This window comes from Cervus elaphus, chromosome 10 (assembly GCF_910594005.1).
Source record: "Cervus elaphus chromosome 10, mCerEla1.1, whole genome shotgun sequence".
NCBI lineage: Eukaryota > Metazoa > Chordata > Mammalia > Artiodactyla > Cervidae > Cervus > Cervus elaphus.
In genome coordinates, this window is record NC_057824.1 from 39324830 (window position 1) to 39349931 (window position 25102).

At 46.2% G+C, this 25102-nt stretch overlaps 1 protein-coding gene across 4 annotated transcripts in view; it reads right to left on the reverse strand.

Moving 5' to 3' along the window:
• GSG1L (GSG1 like) overlaps window positions 1-25102 on the reverse strand; it is a 253377-nt gene that overhangs the window by 104043 nt on the left and 124232 nt on the right. The window contains exon 1 of one of the 4 annotated variants that reach the window (XM_043914580.1): window positions 8548-8595. The exons of the other annotated variants lie outside the window; for them this stretch is intronic. The gene's annotated coding sequence lies outside the window, so the exon portion shown is untranslated. Of the gene's footprint in view, window positions 1-8547; window positions 8596-25102 lie in introns of those variants that run through there. 4 annotated transcript variants of the gene reach the window in all.

Here is a 25102-nt window from a genome sequence, read left to right on the forward strand (position 1 = left end):
TAGTCTGTGCACCAAATTTCCCAAACCCAGACCCTGCGTCAGGCACTATGAGGAATGCAAAGGGTAACAGATTTGGATCCAGCCCTCTGGAAACACCAAATTTAACCTGAGGGATGGAACCTTCTTAGTGGTTCGGTGGGTTAAGGATCCACCTACCAATGCAGGAGACAGGGGTTCGATCCCTGGTCCAAGAAGATCCCACATGCCACGGGGCAACTCAGTCCATGCGACACAACTACTGAACCTGTGCTCTAGAACCTGTGTTCCACAACAAGAGAAGCCACTGCAATGAGAAGCCCCTGCACCGTGGCTAGAGAGCAGCCCCCGTTCTCTGCAACTAGAGAAAGCCTCTTGCAGCAACAAAGACCTGGCACAGTCAAAAATAAATAAACTTTTCAATGTCTTAAGAAATAAATAAGTAAAAAATAACCTGAAGGGTGAGACACACACCCAATAATGACAGTCACGTTTATTGGGTTGGTCAATACCACGTGACAGAAAAATCTGAACAAAATTTTTGGCCAACCCTATTCAGGTGGCAATAGTGGTAAAGAACCTGCCTGCCAATGCAGGAGACAAAAGAGATGTGGGTTTGATCCCTGAGTTGGGAAGATCCTCTGGAGGAGGGCATGGCAACCCACTCCAGTATTCTTGCCTGGAGAATCCCATGGACAAAGGAGCCTGGCGGGCTATGGTCCATAGGGTTGCAGAGTTGGACACAAATGAGCAACTTCACATGCACGCACATACATCACCTAAGGAGTTTCATGCCTTGTGCTGGGCCCTTAGCAAATAGAAATTCATTTCAACCTTATAATGGCTTAGGTGTTATGATTATCACCAAGTTACAGATGAGAGAAAACTGGGCATGGACAGGTTAATTATCCAGCCCAGGATCACAGCTAATAAATGACAGAGCTGGGATTCAAAGGCCAGCCAGCCCAGTTCCCCATGAAGGACAAGCCCAGCTGGCCTCAAGGTCAGTAGAAGAAAGGGCACCTGCTGATAACCTCTGAGTGGCCTGGCTGGTCCCTTCCAACAAGCATTCAGAACAGCTGATACAGGCTCCATCTTACCAATGAGCCCACTGAGGCACAGAGAAGGAGAGTGATTTGCCCAAGGTCTCACAGCATTGGCGAGGGGAGTAGTCAAGAGTGACGCTCAGCTCTGTCTGAGCCCCCTTAGGCTCTCTGCAGGGGATCTGCCTCTTTTCTAGGGCATTGGGCCCCTACAGCATCTGATGAAGCCTCACATTTCTCCCTGAACGTTTTTAAATGCATAAGACAAACATACAGGATTGTAAAGGAAACCAATATACTGAAATGGAGTTATCAAGACATTTAAAAAAATCAAATGTATATCAACCTCCATGCTTCTTCATTAAAGCACAAAATAACAAGATCGAGTGCAAGTCTAATAACTTCTGCGACTTTGAAGCAGCCAGGAAGAAAGCGATATTTTCAAGACCTCTGCACGCCCTGTAATGTGTTATGAAAACTCTGGGATGCCACTCAGCAACTAAGTCCCAGGTGGGGCTGGGACACCACATATCATGGAGGGAAATGCTAACTGCCAGTTAGAAGGCAGGGAGAGTAAAGATGTGATATTTGGCCACCCAAGCTCTGGGATCCCCTGAATTCTGACCACTGACCCCTTGGGAATTTCCAGGTTAACAATTTCTGCCTGAAGAAGTTGTTCTCAAATATGTAAGTGCTTGTTAAAGTGCAATTCCCACGCTGGCCCCAGGGAAGCTGGTACTGCAGATGGGGGGAAAGCTGGGCTCTGTATTGTGAAAAGCACCCCAGGTCATTCTGATTTGTTTGTTGTTTAGTCTCTAAGTCAAAGAGTCCGACTCTTGCGACCCCATGGACTGCAACACACCAGGCTTCCCTGTCCTTCACTCTCTCTCAGAGTTTGCTCAAACTCACGTCCATTGAGTCATTCTGATGCATGGGCCATATTCTGAGTAGTGTCTTTTAAAAATACAAATACCATGAAGTCTCCTCTTTGTTGCAATCTACTGGAGATTTCTCATTGCACTTGGAATAGGCCCCAACTTCCTGCCTGTCTTTTGAATGACCCCCCCCCCACCAACATTGTCAAGCCTCTGCCTATCCTTTGACACCTCCTCTCCCACCATGCTCCAGCCACCCCAGGGCCTTTGCACTTGCTGAGCACTGTGTCCAGAATGCTCATTCCCCAGCTTTGCTCAGTTGTTTTCCAGCTGAGATGCCATGGACCACTCCATCTAAAGGAGCCACTCCCACAACATACAGCACAGTCACTTCCTACCCTTCACCCTGTTTTCTTTTTCATTATTTGAAATGGTAACATTATCTCTTGGCCAACACACGTGATTGGTTCTCCAGCCACAGTGAAAATTCCACACAGGCAAGGGTTTTGTCAGACCATTCAGTGCTATCTCCTAGAACAAGATCTGGCCCTGACCCAGGAGATGCTCAGCAAAAAGTTGTTAAACAAATAATTAAGAAAGGACATAAGCCAAGAGGAAACAGAGGAGACGGCCAGCAGCAAAGGAGCCAAGGAAAGAAACTGCTTCAAGGATGAGGCGGCTGCTACTGTGAATGCCACCCAAAGGTCAGGAAAATACGAGGACCAAGAGATGAGGGAAAGGCCATGGGCTTTGGAGATTTAGCCCCTCTGGTGACATTTGCAGGGAGAGAAGCAGATTCTTCAGAGGGGCCAATGCCAAGGGGAATGTGACTTGAGGCATTAGGAAACTAGTGGGCGGTGATGAGGCAGGAGGCAGACGCCCTGGGCACACACACACACCCACCCAGGGTAAAGCAACTGGAGATTCATCCTCTAGTGACTGAAATTCCTAGACAAGAATAGCAGGGCAATTAAGGGAGGAGGCTGGACCCTGCACAGACCACATATTTCTCATTCCCGAGGTCAGGAGACCTCCCTGACCACACATGTGCAGAAAAGGCTCCTTGGAGGCCAAAGGGGAGTCATGACAAGGGATGTTCTACCCAGATGCCTTTTTGGTAGGATCCAGCTTGGCTAAGAGATGCACGCGCACATGGGAAAAACCTGAGATATACCAATATGGACCATAAACCAGGCAAATCAAAATGACCAGCCAAAAGAAAACCAGAAGAAATGTCCCATGGAAGTGGTTTAAACTGCTGTGTGGGCACAGCTCAGAGACTCACATGAGCCCACCCATCCCATATGTCTAGCCACAACTACTGTACTCTTTTTCCTCCTAATAAATACTTTACTTGCTTCACTAGTTTTCGTCTTTGTGGAAATTCTTTTCTGCAAACCTGAAGAGCCAAGGCCCTTGTCACTGACCTGACCATTGGTCTAGTGGCTAGGATCTGGTGCTGTCACCGCCATGACCCAGCCCACCTCTGGCTGGGAACCCAAGCCCCGCTCCAAGACTTCGCAGGCCAAGGCCACCAGAGATCAGTGAGGCTGGCGGTGCAGACACCGTGGGTTTTGATGATGAGAATGGCCGGCATGGAGGGAGGTTTGCGCAAGCTTCACTGTAGAGGGAGAGAGAAGGGGAAGTTTGAGGGTTTTTCATCTGAACTGGGTCAGTACCCAAGTCATCCATCCCATTCAGTGGGGAGGGACAAGGTGGAGACAAGAACAGGGCTCCTGGGAGCCCTGACAGAGTGGATTCAATCCTCCTTCACTGACCAGCTGTATGATGTGGGACAAGTTATTTAAATCCTGTTGGGCCTCAGTTTCCTCATCTGTGAAATGGAATGCCTCCAATGCCCACATCAAGGGTTATAGTGGGGATTCAATGGCCTATGTGGAAACAGAGCCTGGTACACACTGACCGCCTAGCAAGTTCATCTTTTATTTCCTAATTGTGCCGGCACTGTGATGAGCTGGAATGTCAGGATGAAAGGCCACTCTCAGGACATGCCAGAAAGATGAAAGCCAGAGCAGCAAAAGCACGGGTGGTCCACCGATGAGTCTGTAAGCAGGGGCTGTGGCTAGACTGGGGAGTCCCAAGAGTTTCTGTAGGAGGTACTGCATCCAGTGGGACTTAAGGATGAGAGGGGACCAGGAAAGGCAAACCAGACCTGGGGAAATAGGAGTCAGAACCACAGGGGACCGCAGGTGTGGCTGGCCCACAGAGGCCAAGGAGGGAAGTGCTTTGGCTGGGCAGAGGAGGCCACTTTATCTCAAGGGTAGCAGGGACCTGGTGTCCAAAAGTTCATGCTGGAGCCACGCAGACGGGGGAGGGAGGAGGGAGCCTGGAGTCGACGCTGATCTGTGGAGGCACGATTGTGACGATCATCACTGAATTGTGATGATTCAAAAGGTAAGGGTGGAGACTTTGGCCAAGGCAGGCACAGGGCTCACCCCTGACAACTCCAGGTTGTGCTAATCTGACACGGGCCCCACGAGGACAAGTACCCGAGGCGGCCGCCAAACTCCCACCCAACTCTGCCCACCCTTGTTCCCCCAACACCATGGCTGGCAGAGGGTCACAGACGGAGCTACTGGTAGTACAGGTGAGGAGGGGACTTCAGCTGCTAAGACCCCATCCTGGGGGCTGCGGACAGACAGAACAGCCTCAGAGCTGGAATGAGCCAGCCAGACACCGCCCCCTGCAGAGCAGGCCAGGCATCCAGGGCTTGGCGGGCAGACTGCACTTCACCCTCCACCCCAAGCTCTCACTTGGGAAGTCCTGGCCCCAGGAGGTCCCAGCCAAGACACACACCCTCCTTGGTCCTCCATGAAGCCACTGGGACAGGGAACTGCAGTGGGCTCAGCATTCACTCGCCTGTTCAGGGTCAGCAGTACAATAGCCTTTAACTCCCTGACACCTCCTGACCTCACCTCTACCCCTCCTCCCCCTTGCTCACCTCCTTCTAGTCAAACTGGGCTCCTTGTTGTTCACTCGATAAGTCAAGTCTGACTCTTTGCAACTCCATGGACTGCAACATGCCAGGCTTCCCTGTGCTTCCTTCCTTGCTGGTCCTTAAATACATCAGGCTGCCCTGGTCTCCTTGCTGGTCCTTAAATAAATATACCAGGCTTCCCTGGCCTCCTTGCCGGTCCTTAAATACATCATGCTGCCCTGGTCTCCTTGCTGGTCCTTAAATAAACATACCAGGCTTCCCTGGCCTCCTTGCTGGTCCTTAAATACATCAGGCTTCTCTGGCCTCCTTGCTGCTCCTTAAATACATCATGCACACATCTGCCTCAGGGCCTTTGCACTTGCCTTTTCCTTCTCCTGGATCCTGTTCCCCTCCCCTAAGTTTTTCCCAAATGTTATTTCTTAGTGATGTCTTCCCTGATTCCACTATTTAAAATTGCCCACACCCTTCCCTAATACTGCCAAGCCCCTTCCCCTTTTTATTTTTCTCTCTAGCATTTATCACCATTCAGCAGCCAAAGTCCAGAATGTAAATGGAATCTCACTTCTTCAAGCCCTCAAATGTGCAAATGTTTCCCCATCACACTCAAAATAAAATCCAAGTTCCTTCAAGGACCCTAAATGATCTGGCCCCTGCCCATCTGTCTGGCCTGATCTCCCCTCCTCCCTGAGTCTCTTTTCCATCCAGAAATGCACAAAACCTCATTCCTACCCCAGGGACTTTGCACATGTTTTCCCCCCACTTTTGATAGGAAACATGGGAACAAGAAATCTCTTACTTTCTTCCTTCAGTAAAGGCACAAGCACAATAAATGGAACTGACACCCTGCTTCCATGTCAGGAAGACAATAGGGCAACAGGATGGCAACTGCGACCACCTGGAGTGCCCCACCCCAGGTAAAAGGAGAGGCTGGCTCAGCAGACCCGTGGGATGTTATAACCAGGATTGCCAAATCCTGCAACTTTTTAAAAGAAACCAGAAATCCTGATTTTTTTTTTATGTGACATCTCCCCACTCCAAAACATCAGCAACCAATTCTAATATTTCCAAACACCACGCAAGCTGAGTCTGTCATGCAGTGAAGTAAGTCAGAAGGAGAAAAACAAATATTGTACATCAATGCATATACATAATTTAGAAAAATGGTACAGATGAATCTATTTCCAGGGCAGGGATAGAGATGCAGACATAGAGAACAGACATGTGGACATAGGAGAAAGGGGAGGGTGGGACAAATTGGGAGATTGAGATTGACTAATATATACTACCATTTTTCCAGTGATCATGTATGGGTGTGAGAGTTGGACCATAAAGAAGGCTGAGCACCAAAGAGCTGATGCTTTTGAGCTGTGGTGCTGGAGAAGACTCTTGAGAGTCCCTTGGGCAGCAAGGAGACTGAACCAATCAATCCTAAAGAAAATCCACCCTGAATATTCATTGGAAGGACTGACGCTGAAGCTGAAGCTCCAATATTTTGGCCACCTGATGCGAAGAGCTGACTCACTGGAAAAGACTCAGAGGCTGGGAAAGATTGAGGGCAGGAGGAGAAAAGGACGACAGAGGACAAGATGGTTGAATGGCATCACCGACTCAATGGACATGAGTGTGAGCAAACTCCGGGAGACAGTGAAGGACAGAGGGGGAGCCTGGCATGCTGCAGTCTATGGGGTCGCAAAAAGTTGGACATGACTGAGCGGCTGAACAACAACAAATGTATAAAATAGAGAGCTAGTGGGAACCTGCTCTAAAGCATAGGGAACTCAGCTTGGGGCTCTGTGATGACCTAAATGGGTAGAATTGGGGACGGGGGGAGGGAGATCCACGAGGGAGGGGATGTACATATACATATGGCTGACTCACTTCACTGTACAGCAGAAATTAACACAACATTGTAAAAAAAAAAGTACATTCCAATTAAACACACACACACAGCTGAGCGGTGGGGGACCCTAAGGACACTAATGTGCAATCCTTCCCAGAACTCAAAACCCCGTCATAACTGAGTGCTCTCCACATCATTATTCAAATAGTAAAAATTCGCCCCAGAGAGGGAAGAATTAAACAAGGTCACACAGGGTAGGCGTGCGGGTTTCAGTAGTTTCCACTCATGGGCTCTACAGCACAGGCTTAGCAGTTGTGGTGCCTGGGCTTACTTGCTCTGAGGCACGTGGGATCTTCCTGGACCAGGGATCAAGCCTATGACCCCTGCAAGTGGATTATTAACCACTGGACAACCAGGGAAGTCCCAGGACTTCTGATCCTTAACAGACATTTCTTTAACTCCTACAATGCACTAGGCTAGACCACACAAAGGGGAAGATGCTAGTCAAGTTCTTGTCAGCCCCATTAAGGCATGCACAGAAACAGATGAAAAAAAAAAAAAAGTTTGTGGGCAGAGATCTTTTAAGGCTTATCTGCAAGGGTGCGTGAAAGGTTATTCTAGCACTTCTATCTGAGCAGGGCATTCATCTTGGCAGGGGGTGGGGGGAGAAATGTATGATTCTGCCTGAGTCTCCCGTGCACTTGGAATGTCTATTTTATTACCCTGGACCCAGACAGCATCTTTTCTTTTGCAACTCCCCTCCCCCCAGTACTCACCATGGTCAAAAGGATCCCGGGTTTTAACACTCTAGCAGAAGCTTCTAAAAATACCTAAAGTCACCAACTTCAGGGGTTTATTCTCTCATCTGGGAGGCACCCACAAAGCTTTTGCCAATATAAATGGCATTTCCTCTGGTATTTTTAAAGATCAGAGAATCCAAGAAAATATGCAAGCTGGACAGGGCCTGTGAGATCACAGCTTCCAAATGCCTCATGCTTCAGGCTTTTTTTTTTTTTTTTTTTAAGGGTTTTTTAAAGAGACCCAAAAGGTTAGGTTTCCAGATAACTCACAAAAGAAGAAACAACTGTAGCTAAAATTGTATGGGAAAATATATTCAACCTCATTAGGAGTAAAATTTAAATGAAAACATCCATGAAATAACACCTCTAACAAGCCTACTGAGCAAAGGTTTTTCAAATAATAGATTCTAAAGGAAAGTGGCTTCCCTGGTGGCTCAGATGGTAAAGGATCTGCCTGAAATGCGAGACCTGGGTTCCATCCCTGGATCAGTAAGATCCCCTGGAGAACGGAATGGCAACCCACTCCAGTATTCTTGCCTGGAGAAATGCAGGGGGAAGATGGTAAGGGCAAGTGGGCTTCTCTCGCAGGAACACTTACTTCTAACTCAACAACCATGTGGTTCCCCTGTGTTCCAGACCGCTTGCAGACTGGAAGGGCTAGGTGACTTCTCCTGGCCACCATGCTTTGAGCAGAAATATAGATCACTTTTGAGGAAATGCATAGGAAAGCCAGTGTGGGACCTCTGCAGCCCTCACTCCTGATAACCCGGAGTGGGCAAGACCACACATTGAGATGTTGGTGTGTAGACCACGTATGCTTCAGCCTCAGGGACTCTGCAGATATTCCAGATATTCCTTCTGGAATGTTCTTCCCCCTTATCCTCATGTGGCTGGCTCCTTTTTCCGTTCAGGACTCAGCTCAGATGTCAACTTTTCAGACAGGATCCAGAAAGGTTCCAGTCTCTCCACTAATTCAACCTTCTGCTCCCCAGACCCTCCCCACACTGACATCTTGTTCATCTTCCTAGCAGCTTTGCCATTTTGATCTCCTCACCAGTGAAATAGGCAGCTGGACTCAACAGTTCCTAAAGACCCTTCCTCTCGACATGACTTGAGGACCATGGTAAGTACTCCACTCCCTTCCCCATCCCCCACAGTTTCTACCAACTCCCCCGCATCCCTTTTGTGAATAAAACCTGCTTTTCCTTACAGGGACCACAGCTCCCCACTCCAGTCCCCGTGATGGGTGGGGCAGATCACCCCTTCCGGTTCCAGTGGGGCTGAGACCCAAGCCGCAGTGATTGGTTCAGGGATGGGCACGTGACTCAAAAGCTGAGCCAATCAGAGCCAGGTCCCAGCTTTGCAGCCCCTTCTGGGAAAGAGGCGTTCCTTTTCCACTATGGGTTGCTAAACTGAGGAAGATGGAAACCTGGAGTTGTCCAGGGCATCTCTGACATTACATAACCCACCTAAGAATAAAGCTGACACAGGAACTACAAGCTGACAGAAGCGACCTCCTAAGAACAAAGTGGACCCAGCTGTGCATTTCTAAGATCTACCCCACCTCTGGGTTACCTGAGTCAGCAACTTCCTCCTTTGGCTCAAGCCTGTTGCAATGAGTTGTCCAGAACAAGAACAGCCCGGTGAGAATGTCTGTCACAGCCCACGGGATGTTTGCTTATTGGCCTACTGTCCCTCCAGATTAGGAGCTCGTCATAGCCTTGGGCAGAGCCTCTGGTCTCTCCGCCCCTCCACAGTCCTGGTCAAGTGACCAGAGAAGACAGAACGCTCAGCAGCTCCAAGTCTTTAATTGGGGAGCCATTCTGTCAGTCCGAGAAGCTTCAGACTGTGTGATCTGAGCAATTAACCTTTCTACAGAGGCCAAGGCCAATTACATCCCCGGGGCCATCTGTGACATCTGTGTAACAGACCAAGTACCTCAGCCTGACTGCCTTGGTTTTTATAGAACAAATGTAGCATAATCAATCTCCTCCAGCCCCACTGCTGTTGCCGTGGTCCAAGCCCAAGTCTTTTCTGCTGGCTGCAGCAGCCTCCTCGCCATTTCCCGTCGGCCCCTCCGGTCCTTGTCGTTCCCAATGACCTCTGTTGTCTGCAGCTTCCCCACACCCCAGCCCTCCAATCCCCCAAACTCCTAGTGCGACAGATTGCAGCCATGGCCCCAGTTCTTCACCCCTCGTCCTGTCTGGGTCCTCTGCACCACCCCGCCCCGCCCCCCGCCCCCCCGGACTTTGGGCTTCACCATGTGACTTACGTTGACCAATGGGTTTTCAGTGGATGAGACGCACCCACTTAGGTGCCCTTCTGCTTGCACCTCTATCATTGCCTCAAGGTCTGGCCCCGCGGCAAAAGATAACTGACACGTATGACACATAACTCACATATCATTACCACAGCAAGAGATCACTGACACATCTTCCAATTCTTCTAAACACCTTTAACCTTTGCAAGGGCTCTTCCATCTGCCTGGCGAACCTCCCCATCCCCACTCTGATCTACAACTCCTACACATCCTTCAATACTCAGCTCAAAGGACTTCCCTGGTGGTCCAGCACTTAAGACATGGAGCTTCCTCTGAAGAGGGCAGAGGGTTGATATCTGGTCAGGAAACTAAGATCCCATGCCCCCGGAGCACAGCCAAAAAATAGGAATATATATATACTCAATTCAAGTGTCTCATTCAATGGAGGCCTTCAGTAACTTCCTCCTACCAACCAACCACAAGACAGTTCACTACTTTGTGCCCTTGCAACACCCCTCTGTTAAAACAGGCTGGAGTCAAGAGCTTCCCCAATGGTCCAGTGGCTAAGACTCCAAGCTCCCAAGCAGGGGGGCTGGATTCAATCCCTGGCCAGGGAACTAAGATCTTAAATACTGCACAGAAAAGCCAAACAAAACAAAACCTGGAGTCAGATAGTGTGGGTCAAGTCCTAAAGCCATCACTCACTAGCACTGGGGGCTTGGGACCCATCCTGTCACCTTTCTAAACCTCAGTTTCCTCACCTGAAAATTGGGCTGATGAAAATAGCACCAGCCTAATCGATAATCCACAGGAAGGGCTGAGCATGAGGTCTGGAGCACAGATTTAAGTACACCATACATCCAGCTATTGTTATTGTTACCATGGTGCTTATCACATCATGTGTAAAAAAGGAGTGTTAAAAAAGGCCCCCCATGGGGCAGAACTGTGCAATTATTTAAAAGAGAGAGAGACAGAAATCAGTCCCCAGGAAGCCTGGCTGGGGTCTCAATCTCCCAGGGCCAGGACAATGCAATTATCTGGCTTCCTCTTCAAGGCAAGAACGTATGTGGGCCCTAAAGTCAAGACCCACACCTTGTTCACCACTATCTGCCCATGGCCTGGACAATGGAAAGATAGAAAACATGAAGTGACCCAAAACCCACCATGACCCAGCTCTAGATAAGCTGGCACTGCTCTGTTTTAAAGAGGACATTAATAGTCCCATTCATTGCCAAGAAAACCAAGGTGCAGGGACTTCCCTTGTGGTCCAGTGGCTAAGACACCACACTCCCAATGCAAGTGGCCCGGGTTCAATCCCTGGTCAGGGAACTAGATCCCACATGCCACAAGTAAGAGTTTGCATACCCCAACTAAAGATCCTGCATGCCACAACTAAGACTTGACATTCGTGTGTGCTGAGTCACTCAGCCATGTCTGACTCTTTTTGACCCTATGGACTGTAGCCCATCAGGCTCCTATGTCCATGGGATTCTCCAGGCAAGAATACTGGAGTGGGTTGCCATGCCCTCCTCCAGGGGATCTTCCCAACCCACAGCCAAGTAAATAAATAAATATTTTTAAAAAAGGAAAACCAAAGTCCAGAGAAGCAACATAAATTCCCCATGACCACAAAGCAATTAAGTGATGTACACCTTTCCATGCCCCTCCCGTCGTGTCCATATTTGGGACAGAGATAAATGCTGTGATCTCCAAGACAAGTGTTTTTCTTTGATATAAATAATAATGATGCATTTCCCCTGAAATCAGGAACAAGACAAGGGTGCCCACTCTCACCACTACTATTCAACATAGTGTTGGAAGTTTTGGCCACAGCAATCAGAGCAGAAAAAGAAGTAAAAGGAATCCAGATAGGGAAAGAAGAAGTGAAACTCTCACTGTTTGCAGATGACATGATCCTCTACATAGAAAACCCTAAAGACTCTACCAGAAAATTACTAGAGCTAATCAATGAATATAGTAAAGTTGCAGAATATAAAATTAACACACAGAAATCCCTTGCATTCCTATATACTAACAATGAAAAAACAGAAAGAGAAATTAGAGAAACAATACCATTCACCATTGCAACAAAAAGAATAAAATACTTAGGAGTATATCTACCTAAAGAAACAAAAGACCTATACATAGAAAACTATAAAACACTGATGAAAGAAATCAAAGAGGACACAAACAGATGGAGAAACATACCGTGTTCATGGATTGGAAGAATCAATATTGTCAAAATGGCTATTCTACCTAAAGCAATCTATAGATTCAATGCAATCCATATCAAGTTACCAACGGTATTTTTCACAGAACTAGACCAAAGAATTTCACAATTTGTATGGAAATACAAAAAACCTCGAATAGCCAAAGTAATCTTGAGAAAGAAGAATGGAACTGGAGGAATCAACCTGCCTGACTTCAGGCTCTACTACAAAGCCACAGTCATCAAGACAGTATGGTACTGGCACAAAGACAGAAATATAGATCAATGGAACAGAATAGAAAGCCCAGAGATAAATCCACATACCTATGGACACCTTATCTTTGACAAAGGAGGCAAGGATATACAATGGAAAAAAGACAACCTCTTTAACAAGTGGTGCTGGGATAACTGGTCAACCACTTGTAAAAGAATGAAACTAGAACACTTTCTAACACCATACACAAAAATAAACTCAAAATGGATTAAAGATCTAAATGTAAGACCAGAAACTATAAAACTCCTAGAGGAGAACATAGGCAAAACACTCTCCGACATAAATCACAGCAGGATCCTCTATGACCCACCTCCCAGAATATTGGAAATAAAAGCAAAACTAAACAAATGGGACCTAATCAAACTTAAAAGCTTTTGCACAACAAAGGAAACTATAAGCAAGGTGAAAAGACAGCCCTCAGAATGGGAGAAAATAATAGCAAATGAAGCAACAGACAAAGGATTAATCTCAAAAATATACAAGCAACTCCTGTAGCTCAATTCCAGAAAAATAAATGACCCAATCAAAAACTGGGCCAAAGAACTAAACAGACATTTCTCCAAAGAAGACATACAGATGGCTAACAAACACATGAAAAGATGCTCAACATTACTCATTATCAGAGAAATGCAAATCAAAACCACAATGAGGTACCATTACACGCCAGTCAGGATGGCTGCTATCCAAAAGTCTACAAGCAATAAATGCTGGAGAGGGTGTGGAGAAAAGGGAACCCTCTTACACTGTTGGTGGGAATGCAAACTAGTACAGCCGCTATGGAAAACAGTGTGGAGATTCCTTAAAAAAACTGGAAATAGAACTGCCATATGACCCAGCAATCCCACTCCTGGGCATACACACTGAGGAAACCAGATCTGAAAGAGACATGTGCACCGCAATGTTCATCGCAGCACTGTTTATAATAGCCAGGACATGGAAGCAACCTAGATGCTCATCAGCAGATGAATGGATAAGGAAGCTGTGGTACATATACACCATGGAATATTACTCAGCCATTAAAAATAATTCATTTGAATCAGTCCTAATGAGATGGATGAAACTGGAGCCCCTTATACAGAGTGAAGTAAGCCAGAAAGATAAAGAACATTACAGCATACTAACACATATATATGGAATTTAGAAAGATGGTAACGATAACCCTATATGCAAAACAGAAAAAGAGACACAGAAATACAGAACAGACTCTTGAGCTCTGTGGGAGAATGTGAGGGTGGGATATTTCAAAAGAACAGCATGTATACTATCTATGGTGAAACAGATCACCAGCCCAGGTGGGATGCATGAGACAAGTGCTCGGGCCTGGTGCACTGGGAAGACCCAGAGGAATCGGGTGGAGAGGGAGGTGGGAGGGGGGATCGGGATGGGGAATACGTGTAAATCTATGGCTGATTCATATCAATGTATGACAAAAAATAAAAAAAAAATAATAATGATGATAATAATAATAGTTAATACTATAAAGTATTTGTTATAGTACTGGTGCTATTCTAATTAATTGACTTATTTCAACATACTTAATCTTTGCAAAAACCTCTATGACTTATGGCTGATTCACGTTGTTGTATGGCAGAAACCAACACAACATTGTAAAGCAATTATCCTCCAATTAAAAATTTTAAAAATGTTTAATTTTAAAAAACCTCTATGACAAATTTATGTACCATAACACAAAACAGTTTGAAATAAGCGGGTGGGAATCCTAGAAACAACCAAGTGGCCATTAATGGTAGAATAGATAAATTATGGTGTATTTACACCATGGAATGCACCATGGATTAGGAAAACGGGTTAGACTACACACATCAACGTGGATGAATCTTAACAACAAAGTGTAAACAAGTGATAAAATAACACATATGCCATTATTCAATTGATCTGTTATGTATATATGTGCTTAGTCACTCAGTCATGTCCAACTCGCTGTGATCTAGCCTGCCAGGCCCCTCTGTCCATGAGATTTTTCAGGCAAGAATACTGGAGTGGGCTATCATTTCCTCCTCCAGGGGATCTTCCTGAATCGGGGGTCAAACTTGTGTCTCCTAAGTCTCCTGAATTGCAGGTGGATTCTCTGCCACAGAGCCATCAGGGAAGCCCTTCAATTGATCTGAAGAATAAGCAAAACCATATAATGTATCTTGAGGAAGCAACTTGTGGTAAAACTATGAGCAAAGGAACAAGCAAGTGACTGTTAAATAGGGAAGTCAGGAAATAGGTTCTCTTTGAAGGAAGGAGCTGGGACCTGGATTTAGGGCATCCAGGGCTTCAACACTAACAGTAATTTTGGTTAAGTTGGTGATTGGCAGGACTTCCCTAGTGGTGCAGTGGCTAAGACTCCACATTTCCAACTTCAAGCGACCCAGTTTCAATCCCTGGTCAGGGAACACATGCCGCAATTAAGAAGATCCCATGAGCTATAACTAAGACCCAGTGCAGTCAAATAAATAAATATTTTTTAAAAGAAATTGGTGATTGGATGTTCATTGCATTTTCATTATTAGTACTTTGAACTTATTTTCATGGTCTTTCGTATCTATTCCAATATTTAATAAAGTCAGGTATTTTTAATAAGGAAAACAATAGGGCTTCCCTGGTGGCTCAGTGCTAAAGAATCCACCTGCCAATGCAGGAGACACAGGTTCAATCGATCCCTGATCCAGAAAGATCCCACATGCCACGGAGCAGCTAAGCTCCTGCGCCACAACTACTGAGTCTAAGCTGCAGAGCCGGCGTGCCGCAACTACTGAATCTATGTGTCATAGCTACTGAAGCCCATGCACCTAGACGCCGTGCTCTGCAACAAGGGAAGCCACAGGCAGTGAGAAGCCTGTGCACCACAACTAGAGAGTAATCCCTGCTCATCGCAACTAGAGAAAACCTGCACCTAGCAACAAAGACCCAGCATGGTCAAAAATAAATAAATAAAACAGTGCTGAATAAATACATTAATGAATTAATTTTTAAAAAACAAGGAAAACAATAATTAGGGTAAGTTAGAGCAGAGGTTGGCAAACTATGCTCCATGGGCCAAGTCTGGCCCATGTCTTGTTTTTACAAATAAAGTTTTATCGGAACACAGCCACGTCCATTTGTTCATGCATTGTCTATGGCTTTCACACTGCAATGACCAACGTGAGTAGCTGCAACAGAGACCGTAAGCTCACAAAGCCAATGCTTACTATCCACGTATTTGCTATCTGACCCCTTTTCAAAACAGTTTTGCTGAACCCTAGGCTAGAGCAATGAGACAGACTCACATACTAATTATTTTCAATGTTTTCCCTTTTTTTAAAATTTAAAAGTGATACATGCTCATTGTGAAGATTTTGAAAAACATAGAATCATGGAAAAAAATAAAACTTTTCCATATAAGGTCACCACCCAGCAATAACCATTAGGAAAATTGGGAGATATTTCCTTCCTTTTTTATGCATCTGTACATCTCCCCACTCCATAACCAGGAGCATGCTGATTATAAAATTTTGTACCCTGCTGCTTTCACTCAATATCATCTTAGAAGCATTTTTTTCCTGTGTGGCTTAATTACATTCAATTTTGCCATTATAAGTAATGATGCGATTAGTATCCTTGTACACACATTTTTGTTGACAATATGAAATATTGTCAATATGAAATATTATATAGTTATCCAAAATGAATTCTTCAAGGAATTCTGAATGATATAGAGACTGTCACGGCTGCATTATTTATACCAGCAAAAAGACTGGAAAAAAGATGAATGAGATGGCAGTGGCAGAATCATTATATGAACTTGGTACATTGTTGGATGGAATATTCTAGAGCTATTAAGAGTGATGAACATAAAGAATGGGAAAACGGCTATCTTTCAGAGCCTCAGTTTCCTCCACTGCAAAGTGGAGATAATAGCTTTCAGAGATGTTTTAGGAGGATTAAAGGGCATGCTGCTCTGGAAGCACCTAGCACAAAAATAATAATATGGGACTTCCTTGAGGGTCCAGCAGTTAAAACTCTGCAATTCCAATGCAGGTGGCAAAGGCTTGATCCCTGGTCAAGGAACTAAGATCACACATGCTTCATGAAGTAGCCAAGTAAATACACATTAAAAACAAATAGATAAGTAAATAAATACAATCCATCCGTTTAAAAAAAAAAAAAAAACAGTACATAAACGGGTATATACCCTATGGACTGTAGCCCGCCAGGCTTCTCTGTAAACGGGATTCTCCAGGCAAGAATACTGGAGAGGGTTGCCATGTCCTCCCGCAGGGGATCTTCCCAACCCAGGGATCCAACCTGGGTCTGTTTTTTCTCTTGCATTGCAGGCAGATTCTTTACTGCTAAGCTATGGGGGAAGCCCCCAGCTGCTAAATTTCTGAAGATCGCCCCTGGCTACATCCACACCTAAGTGAAAATAACCAGCATCTGGCAGGGACCCGGGCAAAGTGGCAGAAGGCAGTTTTCCAGCTCAACTTTGCAGCCCTGTGATGACTGTTCGCATACCATTTGTGTGATAATTGAAGGACTATGATCGCAAATGGGCTTTGATGAGAACCCACCAGCAAACAAACAAACAAAAAAGCAAATGGCTATGACTACAGACGGAACTGAGCTGCTACTACATAGGTATTGATCGAAGCTGAGACAGACTGAGCTAAGTGACAGGGCGACTCTCTCTCCCCCAGAGGATATGTGTGCGTGCACGTGTGCACACACGCATGCATCCACGCACACACCAAGTTGGTTTCAAAAACAGGAAGGAGGGAGGGAGGGATGGGGTGGGGTCTGAACACGCGGCCTGCGGTCAGGGAGGTCTGGTGATTTAGGGAGGGTTTGCCAGACTTGTATTTCAGTTAAGGAAAGAAATATTTGAAAGCAAAGAAATCCATGAAAAGCAGGAAGCCTTGTGGGGTCACAAATAAAGATCGGTCATACAGGGCAGGGTAGTGAGGAAAAAAACCACAGCAGAGAGTTAGCTAACTTCCGCGGGCTCATGGGCTGCACCAGTCCCCATTCGCACCAAGAACATTTACTGAGTGCCCGTTATGTGCCAGGCACTGATCAAGGTGCTGGGATGTAGCTGTTTCATTCAAAACAATGAGTCTGCTCTCTTGGGGAGACTGACAATAAACAAGCTTCAGCATTGTCAAATCAATGGACATGAGTTAGAGCAAACTCCGGGAGATAGTGAAGGACAGGGAAGCCTGGCCTGCTGCAGTCCATGGGGTGGCAAAGAGTCAGACACAACTTACCAACTGAACAAGAAGTCAATGAATCTTGTAATAGCCTAAATGGAAAAGAATCTAGAGCCGTACACCTGAAATGAACACAATATTGTAAATCAACTATGGGTGTGTGTGCTGGTCATGTCTGACTCTTTGCAACACTATGGACTGTAGCTCGCCAGGCTCCTCTGTCCATGGGATTCTCCAGACAAGAATGCCGGAGTGGGTTGCCATTTCCTACTCCAGGGGATCTTCCCAGCCCGGGACTGAACCCACATCTCTTGCATCTCCTGCCTTGACAACGGATTCATTATCACTGCACCACCTGCGGAGCCAATAAATAAATTTTTTTTTTATTTTAAAATTAAAAAAGAAAGAAGCAAATGAGATCATTTCAGATAGTGCCAGCCAGAGCAGAGTGACTGGGGGCACAGACTCTGGAGCCAGGCAACCTGGGTTCAAATCCTGACTCTGTCACTTCCTAGGTGGGGACGTTGGGCAAGGCGTTTAAGTTCTTTGTAGGGAATGCTACCTGGGCTCTTCCCATACCACTGGCTGCCTTAAATGTGGACCACTAAATGTTCACGTGACTTCACACTGCCCTCTTCAGCAGATGCTCTTGACCCAATTACCAGCCACCTCACCTGGAAGATCACGTTCATTCCCTAACTCTTAAGGCAGCCAGTGAAGGGGAAAGGCCCTCCCCTTTGGCTGAAGATGAGACCAGTTCCATGGTGCAATTTATGCTCCAAAGTTTCCCATAGGATCAGATTGAAGCCGCCTCAGCAGCATCATGCTTCCTTCACTGCCCTTCTCCTGAAAGTACCTCCTGCACCAGAATTTGTACCTTAGGCTGTGTTTCTAGGGAACCTAACTGAAGACACTTATTCTTATCAGTAAATGGAGGCCATAATGGCATTTCTAACTAGGAATTGTTGAAGACTAAATGAGTCAATATATTTCTTTTTCCCTCTCAAGCTACTGAGATATAACAGACATTATAACATTGTATAAGTTTAAGATATACAATGTGATGATTTGATATACCTGTGCCTATCCAACTCTGCAACCCCATGGACTGTAGCCCACCAGGCTCCTCTGTCCATGGGATTCTCCAGGCAAGAATACTGGAGTGGGTTTCTGTGCCCTCCTCCAGGGGAATCTTCCCGATCCAGGGACCGAACCCACGTCTCTAGTGTCTCCTGCATTGACATGCAGGTTCTTTACCACTAGTGCCACCTGGGAATCCCTTTGCTATACACATATATTATGAAATGATTACCACAATAAGGTTAGTATATTTTTAAGGTCTTAGAATAGCACATTATAAGTCCTATTTAAGCATTTGTAATTATTAATGAAAAAAGTTGTTCAAAGCAAAATAAGTGTCTAAGGAGCTGCATTCATTAGCAGAGTCCAGGGAAAACATCTATGAGGAGGTGACATTTGAGCTATGTTCTGAGTGATGAAAAGGTGTCGACCAAGTGAAGAGCTGGATGAAGAGAAATCCACACACAGCAAGTGCAAAGGCTCTGCGGTGAGAAGAAGTCTTGCTAAGTGTTTTGTTCCTGTAACAGAAAGGCGGGTGTGCCTAGAACCTCAAAGGGTTTTAAATAAAGTAAAAAGTTAGTTGCACAGTCGTGTCCAACTCTTTGTGATCCCAAGGACTGTAGCCCAGCCAGGCTCCTCTGTCCACGGAATTCTCCAGGCAAGAGTACTAGAGTGGGTTGCCATTTGTAGGCTAATCTGATTTACACTGCAGATCACTCTGGTTGATAAGAATGGATTTGTTGGCTGCTTAACAAGTACTTACTGGTGGCTCGTTTTGTGCAGGGCAGTATAACAAGTATTTGGAAGGAGTCAAAGATGAACCTCACATCAAAGGGTTCATGTCCAGAAGAGGCAGCGAGGCTTGGCATCAGAACTCTAGAATCTAGGGACTTCCCTGGTGGTCCAGTGGTTAAGAATCTGCCTTGCAATGCAGGCGATGCGGGTTTGATCCCTGATCAGGGAACTAAGATCCCACAATACATGGGGCAACTAAGTCATCACGCCACAACTACTGGTCCCACAATGAAGGTCCCACATGCAGCAACTAAGACCCAACACAGCCAAAAATAAATAAAAATTTTAAGGTATCTTTAAAAAGAACACTACAATCTAGAAAGGACTGATAGAGAGGGAAAGGTGAAACCTGGAGGAGCCTACGGGGGGAAGGCTGCTGGACCTTATACAGTGGCAGGAATGTAGATGTGAAGAGAAAGGGAAGGTGTTCCAGGTAGATGGAACAGAATGAGCAAAGGCACAGAGATGGAGAAGGAGGACATGGTTGAGGGAGTTTAAAAGTCCAATTAACCTAGAACACAGGATGCCTTAATCTTCTGCAGTCAGAGAGAGAAAGTGGAGCCAGACTATGGGAACTCTTGGGTGCTGGGTGAGACCTTGACCCAAGGCAGTGCAGAACTATTCACAAAGTTTTGAAGAGATAAGTATTAAACCATCTGTTTCCTGCATACTGAAATACAAAATTTATAACAACTTCTTTTAATTGAAAGGGATAGAAAATAAAACCCCAATAGACTTAAACAGAAGAATCATTTATCAGCTGCAAATATAAAGGCAGGTCTAGCTTCAGGCACAACTGAATTTCAGACCTGGTCCTCTCTCTTATGGTTACACTTTCCACTTTGTGGCTTGGGTCTTAGACTCCTGGCAGTAGCAAGAAAGCTGCTGGCAGCCCCCAGGCCAGTGGAGTATTGGCAAGTCAGTTCTCAGGGGAAAACGGTTCCTGATTTATGGCAAATACTTCCACTTGAGAGCCTCTTGGAAAGCAAGATCAAACCACTCAATCTTAAAGGAAATCAACCCTAAATCCTCTTTGGAAGGACTGATGCTGAAGCTGAAGCTCCAATATTTCGACCACCTGATGCGAAGAGCTGACTCATTGGAAAAGACCCTGATGCTGGGAAAGACTGAAGGTAGAAGGAGAAGAGGGTGACAGAATGAGATGGTTGGGTGGCATCATCCATTCAGTGGACATGAACTTGGGCAAATTCAGGGAGATGGTGAGGGACAGGTGCTCACAAAGAGTCAGACACCACTTGGTGACTGAGCAACAAGCACAACTTCCACTGTGGCTAATTTTGAGCTGCCAGTGCGGTGTCACTGAATGTCAAGTTGAGAAGAGGTATAAAAGGAGGTCTCGAAGACCTCTAAACAGGCCTAGCACACTTAAGGCCTATATCCTCCCACCTGCAAATCCACGAGCACGGGAGCCTTCCCCAGGGGTTGCAGCAGGTATTTCAGTACATCTCATTAACCTCTGTATGGTCCTGGGTCCATCTCTGTCTTTTTAAAAAATGCTTATTTATTTATTTGGTTGTGTTGGGTCATAGCTGTGACCTTTGGGATCTTTTCCAGTTGTGTCACGTGCTTAGTAGTTGCAGCACATGGGTTTAGTTGCTCTGAGTCACGTGAGATCTTAGTTCTCTGACCAGGCTCAAACCTGTGTCCCCTGCATTGGAAGGTGGATTCTTGACCACTGGACCAAGAGGGAAGTCCCATGCGTCCATCTCTTGATCCACTGCCATGATAAGGGGACTATCTATGATGGTGTAGGCCTGAGTTTCATGCTCCATCCTCAGCCTCAAAGCACACAGCCTGAACACAGGAAGGGATTGGTACCATGGAACACAGGAAGGGGTTAGTATCAAGGAAAAAAAATCCAGAGTATGGTTACCAGAAGAAGGGATGCTGGGTGTGAGTCAAACATAAAAGATTGTTAAGCTCGCATGAGAAAATGAAAACTCTTTGTAAACTGGGAAACTCTGTGTAACTTTCCTAACTTGCTAGCTATTTTTATTCTGGGTCTGGTGCTCCAAGCTGCTGATACATCTGATTTCAAGGGCCATAAAATGCCATAGGAGACACCTCCGGGGAACGTGTGGTCTTGAGATGAATGATTCACCACTCCTTTTTCTTTACCCATGGCAGACATGGCTAATGGATCACAGCACTCGCCCGTAGAGCCTGGGAGGTGCTCACAGTCCTTCTCCCCACAGCTGTCCAGGCAGACACTACCAAGTGAACAGAGAAGGGATGAAAGATGGAATCCTTTTGTTATCCTTCATCTAGTCTACTTCCATCATGAACCAGCATGGAAACAGGTCCAGAGAAGGATGCAACTGCCCCACTTCACTGAGCAAGTCATCAGCAAAGCTTGGGGACACCTCGAGTCTTCCAATTTCTAATTAACCCTGGTAATATTCAAGATGACTCATATGAAGGGATGAGTCAGGGGCAAAAAATGTTTGAGGGTGTGGAGATATTCAAAGTGGGGATGGCTTCCCACTTCTGTTAGAATAAACTCCAAATTCTTTGTTTTTTAATATTTATTTATTTGGCTGCACTGGGTCTTGGTTGCAGCATGCAGGGCATTTTAGTTGTGGTATATGGGCTCTAGTTCTCTGACCAGGGTTCACACTCAGGCCCCGCACATTGGGGGAATGGAGTCTTAACCCCTGGACCACCAGGGAAGTCCCTCCAAATTCTATACTATAGAGTTCAAGGCTTTCCATAGCTGGTCCCTGCCTTCCTCTCTGATTTCATCTCCTGCAAATCTCCCTTCGCACTGCAGGCCCTGGCCATCCTGTCCTTTTGTCCCTCAAAACATGCCAAGCTCGGCCACTGCTCAGTGCCTTTGAAAGAATTCCCCAAGAAGAGACAAAGACCATCACCAGCGGCTCCAGACTAATACCCCACCAGCTTAGCCCACAAATCCCACAGAAGGAGATCACCACTTTTCCACTGGGTGCAGCAAAAGCCCCAAGCCTGAGTCTCACTGGCCTATTAGCATCTAGAACCCACTATGGCAGCCAAGAAGATGGAAAACTGACTGGCCAGGCAAGGATCCTGAATCCCTGGAGAGCACAGTCAGCCTCACCCTGACCGCAAAAACGGACAATGATGGAGAGGTGGTTACCCATGGGGAAATTAAAGCACGCTGGCAAAGCAAGGGAGGATGGGCTCCATAGACACTCTAGTTGATAATGGAGAGTCCATGTCATTTGGTTTTCACCTGGAAGGAAGAACTTGAGAGACAGGATGTTTAGATGTTTATTTTCCAGGATCAAGAACAAACGGTGCAGAGTAAGTGGGTTTATACCACCTCTCCGGATGAGGGTCATCCTAGCCCACGCAGATGGTATATTCAGAGAGGGTTGCCCTGGGGAAATATTGGGGAATCTTGACGGGGGTTGGGGGAGGGAAGGGACATTTTAAGCCACGATCAGAATGTCTTCCTTTGAGGGCTATTGAGGCCTTACATTATCATTGTACTTGAAAAGGATCATACACAAGAAAATAAAAAAGAGGGAGACAGAGGGGAAGAGAGATCTCTCATGTTTTAAGATACCCCCAAGCCTTGAATAGCCAACATTCGCATCCATGCCCCTGTAACATTCAGACTTAGTGGTACTATGATCAATGAGCAATGTCTGCCGTGGGCAGAGGAGTGGGGAACAGTGGTATGCATGCTGTGTATTTGCTGACGCTAGTCTACCAACTGTCTTGGACTGTCGCGTGCCTGCCTAAGGCCAAAAAGATTCCCACCTGGACCTGATCTGTCAGCACACCAGGCTGACTTAATTAAAGTGAGCAGAATTACCAAGTCATTATTTAACAGACCTAAAGCGTTTTCAGAAGTCATTGGGAGCGGGTACCACCTCCGGGGGAACGGCTGTGCTTTCTGTCCTCCGCCCTGGCTGCGTGGCTTTCTCCCTTTTATCATCTCTCCCACTGCAAGTGTTTTCCCCGTGTGCGAACTGATCTCGGAAAATGGGAATGAGACATGTTTTGCTCGGGAAAATGCAGAGCAGCCCGAGGAGCGTGGGCCGGCCACTGGGTACAGCCAGCATGCCGGGGAGCCGCTGTTCATCACGGCACGCTCCTGTCACCCTCCCAGCGACAGCCTGCAGGAGCCTTGTGAAGGGCTGAAAAGCCCTCAGGGAACCTGTAATTAAATCCCAGAAGATTGCCAGTTCTCCTGCTGGTGAGGGGAGAAAAGAGCAAGGCACAGCAGGCGTGTCCAGACAGGGCTGAGTCCAGACAGCTAGCTGGGGCAGAGGCAGCTCGGGCTGCAGGGTCCAAGAGCAGACGACGTGGGGGAGCTGGCGATACGTTCAGTCACAGGGAGTGAGGGACCAGATGCAAGCAGGTGATTTCTGGCTGGGCCCAGTCTGAGAAGGACGCTGTGTGGAAAGAAATCAGCCCAGGTCCCTACCCATTCTAAAATCCTATAACCCATCAATCTATTAATACCTGGCGAACAAACATTGGCTGTGACCAGAGCCACTTTTCAAAGCATAAATCCAATTGTATCATTCCCTTGCTCCCATCTCAGGTCTGATGGTCAGCTGATATACTGCCATGCTGATGGCTCAAATACTAAAACCCTCTTTTTTTTTTTTGGCCACATCAAGCAGTGGGTGGGGATCTCAGTTCCCTGACCAGGGATCAAGCCCAAGCCGCCTGCCCTGGAAATGTGGAGTCTTAACCACTGGACTGCCAAGGAAGCCCTGCAGTACTTTCATATCAAATACGTTTATACAGGTAAATAGTTGCTATCTGGAGCACCACCTCCCCGCCCCCCAGTGTTCACCCTACAATATACACTGTCCCAGCCCCTCTCCAAGATCCTTAGTTTTCCCTTCCAAGACTTGCCCCAGCGCCCTGGCCAGTGTCTGTTCTTCCATTGGTGCCTGAATGTTATTAAAAGACTTTGAATATCACCCACAACTATTTAAAATCTATAGTCCATGGCTCAGAAGCAAAGACTCCCCCTGTGATGCAGGAGACACAGGAGATGTGGGTTCAACCCCTGAGTTTGGAAGATTCCCTGGAGGAGGAAATGGGACAGAGGAGTCTAGTGGGCTACAGTCCAAAAGGATCGCAAAGACTTGGACACGACTAAAGAGACTTAGCACACTATGAAGTGAAAGTTGCTCAGTCATGTCTGACTCTTTGCAATCCCATGGACAGTCCGTGGAATTCTCCAGGCCAGAATACTGGAGTGGGTTGCCGTTTCCTTCTCCAGGGGATCTTCCCAACCCAGGGATCGAACCCAGGTCTCCCGCATTGCAGGCGGATTCATTACCAACTGAGCCACCAGGGAACCCTAGCACACTATGGAGAACCTTAAAAGTTGGAAATTTTTGTTCCAATTTTGTATGGAATTCAAAATGGAAATTTCTTAAAAAGCTAAAAATAGAGCTACCATATGATGCAGCAGTCCCACTCCTGGGCATATATCCAGAGAAACCCATAACTCAAAAGAATGCATGTCCCCCAGTGTTCACAGCAGCACTATGTACAATATTCAGGACAGGGAAGCAAACTAAATGTCCATTAACAGAGTAATGGATAAAAAAGACAATGGAATATTATTCAGCCATAAAAAGGAACTAAATAGTGCCACTTGCGGAGATGTGGGTGGACCTACAGACTGTCCTACAGAGTGAAGTAAGTCAGAAAGAGAAAAACAAATATAGTATAATAGCACTTATATGTGGAATCTAGAAAAATGGTACAGATGAACTTATTGGCAAAGCAGAAATAGAGTCACAGGTGTAGAGGACAAACTTCTAG